Genomic DNA, 10,081 nt, shown 5'->3' with positions numbered 1-10,081 from the left:
TTTAGGTAGCTTTGATGTTTTACTTTATAGTCTTCAATTTTATTTTACATTTCACAGGTTTCTAGTTGCAAATAATCCTACAGGCAATTTTCTCACGCTGCAACTATTCCTTGAAAGATATGCTAATGTAGCACGACACTTGCAATACTGGGGGTTAAGTTAATCACCCAAAATGAGTTGTATTACTGTCAGTGGTGTATAAAGACATCCCATAGTGAATTACAAGGAGGGCTAGCTTTAAAGTTGCATTTCAAAAAATACCCAAAGCTGGAGATGAACAAAAATAAGCATTTATTTTAAAGTCCATTGAGCTAAAGAATCAAACATTTGTTATTTCTGGTGTCAAAGTTACCCAGTATAAATAAAGGGATTCATATTCTTTTCAAAATTTAATTACTAGGAAATCCCTTACACATCGCACACTCTGTCTGGGCAAGACAAACACTACATAGCAGTTTTTATGTCCATATTTGTTTGAAGAGAAAATTTAAAAAATCACTATTTTGTTTTCTGTTTAGCTGAAACACAGGTTAGTTCTAAAAACCTGGGGATGGTTCCCTCAGTGGAAGTGACACTTATGGGACCATCACAATCTAACGTGATTTTGCCAGATATCGGGGAGCCATACATTGTACATGATGCATTCGTTTCTTTCCACTGTTCAGCTTCTGCTTGTGCTTCAGTGTTAATTAAATAGATTTAAGGACCACCAATTATCCAAGTCACTTATAAGACTATTTTGTATCAATGTCATAACTGAAGGCACACACAAGCAATTCAATGTCTGGCCTCCAGTATTACTTTGTTCTTGGGAGAGATTAACAGTGCCTTGCTCTCACTCCCAGATATGGAGCCACACTGCGACCCCATTTTCTATATTTTCTCATACATTCAAAACTAAGAGATTGGTGGCATCATATGCATTGCTACATTGCTTTTCCATACTGGCAGCAGATTAAGGACTTTCAGGAAGCCTTAATCCTTTCTGTCGGAAGGGTACTTCTCAGTAGCCTGGCTGCTTGGAGGCAAACTGAGGGAGAGCTCTGTGCTGCATTTTAAAACAGCAGCAATTCTGCACTTACAATTATCTAAATTTCTTGTTTCTGTCTGGCAAAAAATATTCAAATAAGATTTAGTTACAATGTTGTGATATGCATTTTTATGAGAGAAGAAATATATTGTGAAAAGAGCTTTACTTCACTTGAAAAGATCAAGAGAGCAGGGAAGAAATAAAGGTTTAACAGTAACATAGTATTTATTTGCCATGCATATTTGATATGAATTCATTAAATACGCAATAGAAGTGTCAACATAAAGTGCTGTTTAGATCAAGCTATGAAAACAAACTACTGCTCTGGTATTAACATTGGAATATACTAAGCTGTGATTAAATGTAAGCCTTAGTTACTATACAGTAAAGAAATATTTTATTGACTATTGTTAAATAACCATCTACTTAGCCTAATTGAATTTGTCCTTTATTTATAAGGGTTGATGGAAAGAATACTAAGACAGTGTGGTTGACACTTTTACATACCATTTCTTTGCCATTACATGGATTTTTCTCTTCTCACCCATTGACATTCAATAATTAGCAATTATCACCAGTCCGTGCCTAATTTGAGAGCACTTGCTCAGTCTCACTGGACCATTGCCAAAGCTACATCCAGTGAGAAACGAAGTACAGAAGCATCTCTTTAAGGCACACTTGCTGTAGAACTGGAGTGTGTCTGACTGCACCAAGTATGGAAATCCACTCACTGGCACAAGGGAGCATTTCATAATACAGTGTAGACTCATTTGAGTCTCTTCTGGGACTGAGTTTAAACATAGATATTTCGGATTAAAATGCAGATACCTCTGGCAGAAGTAGGTGGCTGGGTAGTCTTCCTGGCACACTGCCTTCCTGACAATCATTAACATAATGCAGAAGCACAAAGATAGGAGAGTGCTATTCTCCTCGTGTCTCATGCAATAAGCAGGAAAGCTAAACCTGCTGTAATTAATACTGACCCTTTCTTTACAGGTAGCTCACATAGCAATTTTTAAGGAAGATTATCAGAAGAACAAATGCATAGGTAAAAAATATTAAACTCAGACTTTTGACTTACAAATGATTCCTGCCACTGCTTTGAACTTAATCATTAAGGGTAGAAGAAATAAAGGTAAGAAGTGTGGATACATAAACACTGACATATACATAAGGATGTATAAACACTTTGCAAACAATAAAAACATTGGCACTTATTCAAACTCATTTCTAAGATGTTTAAACCATGTTCTCAAATGCCATTTCCCTGATTAAAGTTAGTTGTGTGTTATTTTGTGATTTCTGAAGCACCTATTAATGAATTTACTGACATGAATTTGGAGATATTAATTTTTTTATTATTTTAATTAAATGGCATTGTATATCTTTCCTTTTTCTCCCACTATTCAATCTTTTAGATAAAAGAGTTTAAATGAATAAATATTTTAAGGTTCAGGATTCAAAAGGAATGGGTATAAACTCTAAAATTAACTTCTGTGTATTGATGGAATACATACTAAAATAAATGTCAGGTTCCTACTTCATGAATTTGCACCTATCATGGGGGGTCTAGAACATAATACTCATGATAAGTGAGGGAATACTGTAGTGTATTCAAATTATATGGTTTCATGTATTTGTCATTTTTTGTTTGTTTTTTTCCTGCAAATTTTCCTTTGCCACCTAGAATAATTTCAGGTAATGAATTTGATGTCATAGCTAGACCCTGATAAACATGAATATAAAAATAGTAAGATTCTCTATCTAGATAAAAAAACAAGGTTTTCACTAGAAAAACTAGGCAACATACACCTTTTCCCAGTGGCCTCAACCAAGCCATTAATTACTTTCTACAAATTTCTCTTTGGAAAAATGTGTACGAAAAACACTTCATTCAGAATAAAGTTCTCCAGGTCCATCCATATTGTCACAAAGGGTAAAACTTTCTTCTTTTTTACAGCCAACTAGTATTTCATTGTGTAAATGTCCCATAGTTGTTTTTCCACTCATCTGTTGTTGGATTATTGGGCAGCTTCCATATCTTGGCGATTGCAAATAATACTGCAATGAGCATAAGGCTGCTTATGTTCTTTTGAATTAGAGTTTTGGGTTCCTTGAGATAAATTTCCAGAGGTGGGAATGCTGGGTCAAAAGACAGATCCATTTTTAATGTTTTGAGGTATCTCCATACTGTTTTCCACAGTGGCTGCACCAGTCTGCATTCCCACCAACAGTGCACTAGGGTTCCCCTTTCTCCTGATCCTCACTGGCACTTGTTTGTTGATTTATTGATGATGGCCATTCTGACAGGTGTGAGATGGTATCTCATTGTGGTTTTTAATTTGCATTTCTCCGATGATTAGTGACAATGAATATTTTTTCATATGTCTATTAGCCATCTGTATGTCCTCTTTGGAGAAGTGTCTATTTAGGTTCTTTTCCCATTTTAATTGGATTGTTTGTTTTTTTGATATTGAGTTTTGTAAATACTTCAAACTTTGGATATCAATCCCTTATCAGTTATACTGATGAATATGTTTTTTCATTCTCTGGGTTGTCTTTTTATTTTGTTCATTATTTCTTCTGCTGTGCAAAATTGTTTTAGTTTGATGTAGTCCCATTTGTTTATTTTTTCTTTTGTTTTCCTTACATAGGAGGTATATTTGATAATTGTTACTATGAACAATGCCCAAGATTTTGCTGTCTATGTTTTCTTCTAGGATTTTGAATTTTTTGTGTGTGTGGTGTAAGAAGGTAGTCTAGTTTCATTTTTCTGCATGCATCTGTCTAATTTTCCCCAAACCATTTATTGAATAAACTGTCTTTAGCCTATTGTATGTGTTTACTTTGTTGAATATTAATTGACTATAAAGGTGTCAGTTTATTTCTGGGTTGTCTACTTTGTTCCATTGATTTCTGTGTATGTTTTTATGCCAGTATGAGGCTGTTTTGATTCCTATGGCCTTATAGTATAGTTTGATATTAGGTAGAGTGATTCTTCCAACTTTGTTCTTCTTTCTCGGGATTGTTATTGCTACTCAGGGCCTTTTATGGTCCCATATAAATATTTGAAATATTCGTTCTAGTTCTGTGAAATATGCCATTGGATTCTTGATAGGGATTGCATTCAATCTACAGATTGCTTTGGGTAGTATGGACATTTTAATGATGTTAACTCTTCCTATCCAGGAACATGGTATGTGCTTCCACTTATTTGTATCTTTTGTTTCTTTCTTCAGTTTCTTATTATTTTCTGAGTACAGGTTTTTTACATCTTTGGTTAGATTTACTCCTAGGTATTTTATTCTTTTTGAAGCAATTGTAAATGGGATTTTTTAAAATTTCCCTTTCTGTTAGTTCATTATTGGCATATAAAATGCAACTGATATCTGGATATTAATTTTGTATCCTGATACTTTGCTGAATTCATTAATCAGATCTAGTAGTTTCTTGGTGGAATCTTCGAGGTTCTCTATGTATAGTATCATGTCACCTGCAAACAAAAACAGTTTTACTTCTTCCTTTCCAATTTGGATGCCTTTTATTTCTTCTTGTTGTCTACCATATGATTTCACTCATATGTGGACTCTAATTAACAAACTGAACAACAAGAAAAATAGAGACAGACTCATAGATGGAGAGCATATGACAGCTAGTGGGGGAGCGGTTAGGGGTTGGAGGGATTGAGCAAAAAGGAAAAAGGACTCATGGACATGGACCACAGTGTGGTGATTTTAGAGTAGAGGGGAGTATAAGGGGACTAATGGTAATAAAAAAATACAATAAAATTATTAAATTAAAAAAAAACTTCATTTGTAACCTTTCTCTTCAGGACCATCCACTACTTAAAATCTTAACAAATGATATCAATAACCAGCTAAGTTGTTCCCAATTAGCAAGTTTTTGGTAAAATTTAGTTTTTTGTTTATATTTTAGTTTATGCAACAATGTATGTATAAGTTTATTTCATTAATGAAAAATTAGTCAAGTGTTACTGAATTCTCAAAAGCATCATCATATATGTTAATAATATCAAGAGTAGCAAATGCCAAGGAACTGTAAAATTTCAATGCCACGAACTTCTCAAATACACCCCTTTTCCTGCCTTTCCCAACATGTAGCTCCTATTCTGGGGCAGCCTTTTCCTTTTAACAGCATCACCATTAATTCAGTCAACCAAGCTACAGAACCTGAAGTTAACTTTGACATTTCTTCCTTTAACTCCTTTTGGCTGCCTTCAGTGTTTCTCCTCTTCATTCCAACCTTTCCTTTGTTGCCATAATTATTGTTCTAAAACAAAGTTCAACTACAGCTACAAGGAACTATGATATAGTGGGAAAAGGAGGAAATATAAGAGTGATAATCTTATTGATTACCTTGTTATTTATCTCATTGATGTTGAGCCATCCATTCTATTTAAAACAATAATTGTTTTGAGAATCAAAGTTTGGACTTTGTGTATAACACAATCACGTGTTCTTTTACAAGTTACTTGACCTAATGAGATTTTCTCATCTACGGTAGTCCCTCTCTATGTCATGGTTCACTTATCGTGGCCTCACTGTATCGCGGGATTTTTAAAAATATTATATTTAATTATTTATCATGGATTTTTTGCTATATCGCGGGATTTTGTGGTACTGTATATGTATGTTGTTAAAGTCACGTAGGTTTAAGAGTGTAGAATATGTTTAAGAACATAAGTAGTGTTTATAAAAGTGTGGAAAAAGTTAATAAGGGAGTGGAAAAGGTTAATAAGAGACTGGGAATGGTTTATGAGTGTGTGGGAAGGGTTTATAAAGCCTTAAAATATATATAAATACTAAAATAAATGTAAGGTTCCTACTTTGTGGATTTTCATCTATCACGGGAGGCTCTAGAACATAATACCTGCGATAAGTGAGGGAATGCTCAATATAGGAATCCTTCTTAACCAAAACTCAAATTCATGTAATGTCTTATCAACCAAGAGTCTTAAATGAATAGTCTATATTAATTTTTCTGCACTGTTTTATGTAATCAATCTATTATTATTTAGCTTCCATTAATATCCCACAACTAAAACTACTCATCTGCAAATTCTAATCCTAGACTCAATAGGCATGTGTCAACCTACATCTTGGTGAACTTATTTGTAGGATTTAGCTCTACTGGCTTCGGAAAGAGTAATGAAATGTTCTAGTCCCTTTCCTGGTTCTCCATATGAATTGTAAATTTTTTATTTATATCCTTCATAGGGTTCTATTTTATTTAAATCCAGATTTTCTCTTAGGTTTCCATCTTGACAATCATTTCTCTTTACCTCTGTTTCAGATTTGCCTATTCATCTGACTGCTATATACACAGGGTGTGGGCTGTCTTACAGTCATTTTTAAATCAGCACACCCTAACCAGGACTCATCTCCAAAAAGTTTCATTGTCCTCTTAGGTAGTAATACACGAGTTTCTTCAATCTCCATAGCCAAAATCAGCCCTTCAAACTCCTTCCTCTTCATCACTCACCATGTACTCAATCATTTGATAATCAGAATTTTCTCCTGATTACATTGCATTTAAACTACCTGATGTCTATTTTTATTTTCACAGATACAAGTCAGACGCTCATTTTCTGATCTGGGGCATCAGCTTTCTAATTTTCCTCACTTCATTCTTTCCTATTTTGTACTGGATCTTCCCCAAAACCAATAAAATGGTGGCTCTAAAATCAAGATTCCTCTGCTTAAAATGATTCAGTGGTTCCCATTGCCCCAGGCTTCTTGGCATGTTATGCAAGGCTCTCTATGGCCTTGTCCATATTTGCCCATACAACTTTATGTCTACCCTTACTGCCATAAACATTGAATTTACTGTGTTATAAAAATATTGTTATGCAAATGGCTCATACTGCACTTCAATCATTAAGCTTTGTAATTCATCTGTGTCTTTGCTTTGATTGCTCTCTTTGCTTTATATATTCTTCCTGCTTTGCAACATCAAGATTCATTCTTTAATACTCAGCAAAAATTTTCTTTCAATAAATTTCTAATCCAATTTAAAAGAATTTTTTTCCCTATATCATTCTTATCATTGACCCCAATAATGTGAAATTATAAATTTTGGTTGATTTCCCTGACTAGATAGAACCTACTAAATAAAGAACAGGACCTGCATCTTAATCAACATTGCACTCTCAATATCTATCATGGTACCATACACATAGAGATGACTTTGAAAGCCCCCAATTTCTGTCTTGGGCAACTGAGTAGATGAAGATGCCATTCACTGAAATAAGACATGAAAGGAAGAGGGTCACATGGGCCATGGTGGAGGCAGGGTCACTAGATAAGCAAGGCAGAGACCTGCACTTAGGCAGGTAGTGGGCAGCACCGTGACCTTGTTTCACTTCAGGAACGGCTTATCCCTGGCCTACTTCCCTACTTCACCACCTGAAAGTGCAATGTCCTGCCTGAGTACAATGCCTTCTGGAAGTGCATCCAGCCTGGAGCCACTTATGTCTTCATATGACTGTACAACATGTTATTACTGGCCACTTCCTTCCCCACTTGGGGAGGCAGCATCTGTGACTTCACTGGGCGTTCATGAAGGCCAGCATGGACATGACAGACCTAGTAGGCCTAAACCTTGGCATGTCCCAGAGTGCTAGCAAAGGGGAGCTCAAGACCATGGCTGTGGCCTTGGGCTGGGCTCCCACAGAGCTCTTTACGTCCCCCTGCATCCCCCTCTGGTACGGAACTTGGAGCATTGAGTTTGACTGGAAATACATCCAGAAGAGAATTCACTCCAACATCAATCTGGTTTATTACATTGTCACATCTGCCCAGGTGTGGATTGCAATACACTATGACCTTTACAAAACTTCCCAGGGTCTATATGTCCTTTGTCATGGAGACCTTCCTCCAACATTTTCCTGGGGCAACTGGAGCGCACTTCTGGCCCAAGCAGTAGTAAGGAGGCTACTGGACCTCAGTACTCATCTTGTATCTCACTGTTGTCACCATGCACTCCTAGTCTTGGTGCCCCAGGCAATCACATACCTTTTCCTTATCTCCAAGTTGCAGTGAAGGAAACAGTATTTGAAAAGTTAAAAATAAATAAAAGGAGCTACAGGCATATGGAGCTAGATTATGTGTTTAAAGTGTTAAGTTAAAATCAGATGGAACTATCTACTAGGTAGTAGAGAAGGATATTAGTCTGAATCAGGTATTTAGGAGGCATCTGGGTTGGGAATAAAGGCTGAGAAGTCAGTTATATAAATAACAGGGCAATAAAGAAATTTGTGGATTTTTTTTTGTTTAACTTTCATTCTGAAGGCTGATTATTTAGAACTTCTATTTTAAATCAGAGTTGCAACTATACAAAATTATTGTAATTAACTCAAATAATCAAGAATCGGGATGCCTACAACATACCTTGGACTAGATTAAGAAACACAGTTTTGATTTCAACTAGAGAGTTATGTTATTATTGTGGAAATGAGAATTACCACATGAAGCTGTTAAATAATCATGACAAAACATATAAATTGAAAAGCTGAATTAAACATTATTGGGTTCTAAAGGGCATGACACTAAAGAATAAGTGCTCCTTTGTGATGTAAAAAGTGAAAAATGTGCCTGCAATTTTAACATACTTATGACTTCCAAACCCATGTTAGTGGGCACCATAACAAAATATAAATTTACTTAGATATGCAAAGGCAGCATAATATTGTCCAGCTAGGTAATAAAAAGGTCAAGGGCATAAATTAGATATTCATATCTTTTATAGTCACTAGAACTATGAACAGGATGCTGGGAACCTATAATAGACATAGAATTAATTTCTTCTTTTATATTTTGTCAAATGTTTTTGAAGACCTACTATATGTCATCATTATTCTGTGCTCTGGAAATAAGGTAGTCAAAAAAACATGCAAAATTTTCCATCCTCATTGAGCTGATATTTCAGTGAAGAAGACAAGTAATAAAATAAATATAGCATATGCTGGATGGTGATGATTCCTACGAAGTAAAATGAAACAGCCCTGTTCAATTCTCAGTGAGGGCACATGCGTGGGTTGCAGGCCAGGTCCCCAGCTGGGGGCACACAAGAGGTAACCATGCATTGATGTTTCTCTCCCTCTCTTTCTCCCTCCCTTCCCCTCTCTCTAAAAATAAATAAATAAAATATTTTTAAAAAATAAAATGAAATGAAACAGGAAAGGTTAATCTGGCATGCCAGGAAGGGGGTAATTAATTTAAAAGAAAGTAGACAGCAAAATCACACATTTTAACAATGATCTAAAGAATGTTCAAGAGTGAGCATTGTGAATATCTGAAGGAAGAAAATTCCAGGCAGAGGCAAAGACTATGAAGTGAAATATTCTGAGAGTGTTCAAACAACAGCAAAAAGACTTTGTGTGAGAGAAAGAAAGCAAGGGAAAGTAGTCAGATAGGTTACAGTTGTCCCCATCATGTCAAACCCGTGGACGTTTTTAAACATGTTGGCTTTGTGAACTTTTATGTTGAATGGGAGCCACTGAAGGGAGTTGAGCAGAAAGTGTCATGATCTAACTTAATGTTTTACACATTTAGAGCATCACTATGGCTTTTGTGCTAAGAAGTAGACAGTAGAAGCACAAGGACTGAAGCAGGGAAACTAGTTAGGGGACAGTTGCAATAATCCAGAAAAGAGGCTTAGATTAGGGTGGTAGCAGAAGACATGGTAAGAAATGAGCAGATTCGGGATGTATTTTAAAGCTAAAATCATAACAGTTGCTCATAGCTTGAATGTAAGTTACAGGAAAAAGTGAAGCATTGAGAATTATAATGCTTAGACATAATCAATTGGAATAATGAAGTTGCAGCAGGGAAAGCAGGTTTGGAGCAGATGGTGGGAGAAAACAGTTGTATCTTGAGCCTATTTGGGGTGCCTGTTAAATATCTCAACAGGGATGGTAGGTGGACTGTTAGATAAAGGAGTCTGGAGTTTAGAAGTGCACACTGAGCTACAGATACAAATAATGAGAGTTATCAATATGTAGATTTGGAGAAAAATAGACAATATGAAATA

The 10,081-nt window shown here is 35.6% G+C and overlaps 1 pseudogene; it reads left to right on the top strand.

The window, feature by feature from the left end:
- Positions 1-7,543: 7,543 nt before the first annotated feature.
- Positions 7,544-8,038, top strand: LOC150015160 (BOS complex subunit TMEM147 pseudogene; annotated as a pseudogene).
- Positions 8,039-10,081: the final 2,043 nt, after the last annotated feature.

Source organism: Furipterus horrens, unplaced genomic scaffold (genome assembly GCF_987537825.1).
Source record: "Furipterus horrens unplaced genomic scaffold, mFurHor1.1.pri manual_scaffold_3, whole genome shotgun sequence".
Taxonomy (NCBI): Eukaryota; Metazoa; Chordata; class Mammalia; order Chiroptera; family Furipteridae; genus Furipterus; species Furipterus horrens.
This window is presented reverse-complemented; position numbering and strand designations above follow the sequence as displayed.